We start from the raw sequence: 6,081 nt of genomic DNA on the forward strand, positions 1-6,081 counted from the left end.
TTCTACAACTTGGTTAAGACTATTTATTATAAATAATCTTTTGCCGAAAAGTCATTTTCGACACTTATTGACTCTAAATTGACTAGTCCGGATCTGCGGGCGTTACATCCGTGTCTCTATGGATCGACTCTACTTATCTTGTATTACATTTTTAGTGCAAAGTAACAGTGTTCTTGGAGTCATTTTGTACCCCTTTATTTGTTGGGTTTGACACACCTAACATATAGGCTTATTATTTATTAAATATTAAATATAACTGATTAATAACTAATATGTTACATTTTATTAGTTGGCTTTTTAATAAAAAGGAAAAACACACAATAAGACATGCGGATATTAATTAATCAAAAGTTACTATCGTGTGTCAAGTTGAAGAGAAGTTGACATATGGCAAAAAAAATTGATTTATTAGGGTACTAGTCTCTTCCACACTTTCTTTTCGGATATAGGAGGCTTTCCTTTTTCCAGTATTATGTTTCTCCACAAAAGAAACATGATCCATCTATATGTGCCTTATTATATTTCTTTGGCTTAAAGGTGTTCAATCCATAAAACATGACCTCTTATAAAAATAGATCACCCAAAGTGACTACTTTTAGCCTTGCATTATTGCATGTCTGAACTATTTTAAAACAAAATACCAATGTATTTGTTGGAATATTGTTTAACATGTTATATATATATATATATAATCCAAGACTTCCTGAAAGTCATGAATAATTGTTCCTAGTATGATGTTAGAAGCATCTTTAGCATCACAATGATGTCTTTAGTAGGTATCATGTTCAGGTTGATTGCTCAAATCAAGTTGTTTAGGGTTAGGACCTTTAAGTGTATACAATTTCAGATCTCTCATGAGAGTTTCTCTCAAGACATGAACACCCACCCATTCATTGAAGTTGTATCTATTGAATGTTATTGTTTTTCATATCATTAAGTAAATGACGATTCATGGTAATGAGAATGGATTATTCATCTACAAAATTTTAACAAAATTCATTTAGTATTTTCAATATTTAATCTTTAATGATTAATACTCATCTAGTTTCCAAAAACATTAATTATCAAATTCTAGGATCCAAGCTGCAAAACAAATAAATGGTTATGTATCTTTTATCTCATTCATTTGAATCCAACTAGGTAGATATCGATTATCAGTTATATACTAGTATATAATTCCTAGATTTATGGGATAGCTAATAACAAAATTTATTACGACATGTTTGATCACATATATGCCTCGGAACTCTCTTGCTTCCTTTATCACAAAAGATTTCCGATCAAAACATCCAATTTGAAAAAACATGTGTAATCGGCATATAAATTGGTTATAGAAATCGTGAAAACACCACGGATATCAAAAGATAACACTAAGCGGTTAGGTGGCCTTTATCCCACCAGTACATATCAGAGATATGTGAGTGTTCTCTAAAAATATTGTGTAGATTTGAGGTTTATAAGGGGTCTTTGATGTTTTTATAATTCTAGTTGAAAAAACATATTATATCATTGGTTATTGCATGCATCCAATAAGCCATGGTATACCTTTTAAAAATTTATATTTTATGTAAAATCACATTTTAACAATGTTCTTTTATAAAATCCGGTTTTATAACATTAACGCAGTGTTATTTATAATTATTTTTCATTTGAAAACTAGTTTATCAACCAAAACCTAATAATAACAGCATAAAATTAAACAACACAAACATGTTAAAAGCATGTGTATAAGCCAACCATCTAATGACATTTTTATGAGCCATCACAAAATGTCAAGTTCATTCCTAAATGGACATTTAAGGGACTAAAATCTTCTATTAATGTTGTTGTTGAAGCTCCCATTTAAGAAAACATCCAATGCTTGTAAAAAAGTTGAAAATTTTATTGAATGGTAATATTTTAGCAACATGTAACACATCAGGAATGTAACACCCATAAAATTTACGTCAAATTTAAACTTTTAATACTAACAAAATAGTCAAATAGTAATTGTTTTTACAAAACATTTCCAATTCATTTATCATCAGAGTGTCCCAAAATAGATCATGAGGATGAGGAGCGATACGGTCACGCCTTCGCCTTCCCTCACTCTTCTGAAGTACCTGAAACAATAAACTGAAAACTGTAAGCCCGAGGGCTTAGTGAGCTACCCCCAAAATACCAATACCACACTAGCAGAAACCATAGCCATAACAATCAATCAAACAACATACATATTGGGCCATCGGTCGGACTGGTCCGCCCTAATGGGCCTACAATCTATCTGAATCGATCCCGAGCCTTCGGCATGACTGGTCCGCCGCGTGGGCCTACAGTCTCCCCGGAACGCTCATAGGGTGTGCTGGCCTTCAGCACAAAGCAGGACCGCCTCAACCCAACCAACAAGCAACTAACCATATACGCATACTATCACATACTGGCATGTACACATAGCAAACATATCTATCTCATTGACCATCAATCATAGAGTTTCACTTGTAGCTAGAGTATCGACCTAAAAGGTCACTAACATACCAATCCTCACGGATCATAAAAGCATAACATATTATCTATCCTGATTCTGATCCAATAGATCAGAATCTTATGCAGCATACCATAACTACCGATCTCTAGTATAACAACCATCCTAAACAGGATAAATTCTAGCAAAGCAATAACATAACACCCATCCTAAACCAGGATGAAATCTAACATGGCAATAACAAAGCAACCATCCTAACCCAGGATGTAAATCATAAAGGGCCGGCCTTGATGCTGTAGACCCTATCGATATAGTGAGGATAACTCACCTCGCAGATGTCGATAGAAATGCAAACTCCAACTATCGGATCACTTGACACCGGCTCCACCACCTATAACCATAGCACAATATACTCATAAGTTCTTACTCTTATGAGACACCCCATAATCACTTAGTAATTCCTGATCGAGGTCAGAGTCCTCAGTCAAGGTCAACAGTCTATGTTGACCTCAACTCGTCGAGTGCACTCGACCACTCGCCGAGTCCATGGAGCACATTCCAACTCGCCGAGTCATCGGAGTGACTCGCCGAGTTCCTTCGAAACCTGATAAATCCTTAAGGTCCACCCGTCGAGTTTCCTCCTTGCAACTCGACGGGTACACACGCATGCCTAATCAAAGGAAAAACCATCCGACTCGCCGATTTGTTCTTCAACTCGTCGAGTTTTATGGTGATCTTCATCGGACTCGCCGAGTTGTTCATCCAACTCGCCGAGTTCAATGACCATCTTCATGTGGCTCGCCAAGTCATCCTTGCGACTCGCTGATTCCATCTAGTCCTCTCTCCATATAGACTTGTTTTGAGCCATGCAGTGGCTCCAAATCACAGATCCAAGCTTCTAGGGCATACTTACCACGTAAAGTTGCAAACTTTACGTACATGCATGGTTATAAAGCCTCCAAATGTCTATTTTAAGTTCTTAATGGTGCTTCTAGTCCAAGAGGGACTTCATCTACAACCAATACAACAACTTTATGACTCTAGCACCCAAGGAGGGTCCAGATCTGAAGTTACAACTTCAAATCTAGCCTATAGCTCAACATCCCAACTTGAAAATCCATAAAAAGCCCTAGAACTCAACAAGAGGAAAGAAAAGCAAGTAACAATGGAACTTTGATACCTTCAAAAGATGCTAGCTGAGGCAAAACCCGTTTCCCCCTCCTTTCTTGCTTCAATTTCCTTTGCACTCTTGACTCCCTTCCTCCAAAATCCTCTCTTCCAAGCTTCAAAACCACTCCAAGGCACACACACACACGAATTAGGGTTTATAAGGGCTCTCAAAGACTGTAAGGAAGCCCAAAGGAGGCTGAGGCTCCTTTAAATAGGGGTGCAAACCCCGGGATTTAGGGTTTCATCTGCCAGCTCCTACTCGCCGAGTCCCAATAGTGGACTCGCCGAGTAGGTCACTGAACACGCGTTCTTACCCCGCTGCTACTCGACGAGTAGGTCGACCAACTCGTCGAGTAGAGATTTTATCCAGAAATTCTTAACAAATAAATACCTAAGGATCGGTGTGTTACAAGGAAAGTGTTGCCTTAGGAATTTCACCTTAAGGAATCTGATTGTAACGTCCCAAAAATAAGAGCCAAAATTTTCATTTTTAAAACATATACTTAGCAAAACATTAGAAATAAAACATTCACCGATCATATCATTTCATAAAAGATGTCGCGTGTCTGGAAACCATTTTATAAAATATAATAATGTCAGAGTACAAATCCCCAGGAAAATCTCATAGTGCGGAATACAAAGCATGTATGTGATGTGTCGCTACCACGCCAGCTCCTTCCCCTTCGAAGAAGAGGTACCTAAAACCAAAACTGAAAATTATAAGCACGAAGCTTAGTGATTTCCCCCATCATACCACATACCATACAATCATATATCATACATACTGTCGGGCAATTCTGGGGTGCCCGACCTACCCGGTACGGCCATTCTGGGGTGTCGACCTACCCGTGTCAAGCCGTTCTGGGGTACTGACTACCCATGTCAAGCCGTTCTGGGGTGCTGACTACCCATCGGTCCTAACAACCGATCCTCGGGGACTATTTCACCCCCTACTGCTACTATCACATATATCATAACATAACATATTATCAGACATATCTGGGGTGTCCGATCTACCTTTCGGTCCTAACGACCGAACTTGGGGACTATTCCCCTCCTACTACCACTATCGCATATAACATATCATGCCAGCATATAAACATATCATCACATACAGTCAGACATATCTAGGGTGTCTGACCTATTCTTCTGTTAGGGTGCAAAGTCACTCTTGGATGTAGTGTTTTAAGCTTTTCTCTTTGTATGTGTAAATGGGTTGAATCTTTCCTATAAATAGGAAGTGAGTGACTCCCATTATGGAAAGTGAATCCATTTGGAGTGTTAGACTAGAGAGAGAAATTTTGTACAAACCCATTTGTATATTCTTTCTAGATCTAATAGGAGCTTACAAAGATTTATTTACTCCTTGTGTTCTTGATTTTACATGATGACTCACTAGATCTTTCTAATTCCTTACATGCCATCATAATCAACACCACTACAATTGGTATCAGAGCAGGATTCAAACTGCATCGATCTGATTTTTGTGTTAGAATCATTTGCTTTTTGAGTTGCAACTTTACTCAAGATTTTCCGCGCATTTTGGTTTTGAAAATCAAATTTGATCTTCAGATTTGAATTGATTTTGTCTTTGAATTGTTTAGTCGAGTAATCGATCAGTGATTTGTGATCAATTCAATTGATCAATTCTCAATTTCATCAAGTTTTTCAAGCTTTCTGAAAATTTATGTGTTCATCAATGGCAAACTTCAACATGAATACAATGACTTCCTTCTCTCACTTGCTTGGTTCCTCTACCAAAATTCCAATGTTAATTCCAGAATACTATGATCAGTGGGCTGATAGAATGGAAGATTAATTAAATGGAATTGATGAAGAACTTTGGAATTGTATCGATGGAACAGTGCAAGTTCCTGCTAATGTTCAACCAATTGGACCTTCTAATGCATCTGTTGAAGTTGTTGATCAACAAAAACGGTTGAAGAATAATGAAAAGAGGTGCATGAGGGAACTCAGAGGTGCTCTTCCTCTTGTGGTTTATAATTACATTCGTAGTTGTAAAACAGCAAAGGGGATCTGGAACACTCTAAAAGAGAAGTATCAAGGTAGCGAAAAGACGAAGATCAATTCTTTGAAGCAATGTCTAGTTGAACTGAAAGAATTCAGACAAAAGGATGCTGAAACTCTTGAAAATTACTATGATCGTCTGAATGAGCTTATGTTTCGCTGCAATAGGTATGGCATCACTAGGTCACTCATGGAGTTCAATTTAACTTTCATTATGGGTCTTCGCAAGGAATGGCGAAGTGTGAGCATGATGATTAAGAATCAACAGAGTTTTGATACAACTCATTTGAATGATCTCTACAATCAGCTGAAAACACATGAAAGTGAAGTTTCAGAAATGTATGAAGAATCAAAACAGAGTATTGGAGGTCCTTTGGCTCTTGTTTCAAAGGTATCAGAAGTTAATGTTAATGAAAAAGATG

This window comes from Lactuca sativa, chromosome 1, assembly GCF_002870075.4.
Source record: "Lactuca sativa cultivar Salinas chromosome 1, Lsat_Salinas_v11, whole genome shotgun sequence".
NCBI classification, from domain to species: domain Eukaryota; kingdom Viridiplantae; phylum Streptophyta; class Magnoliopsida; order Asterales; family Asteraceae; genus Lactuca; species Lactuca sativa.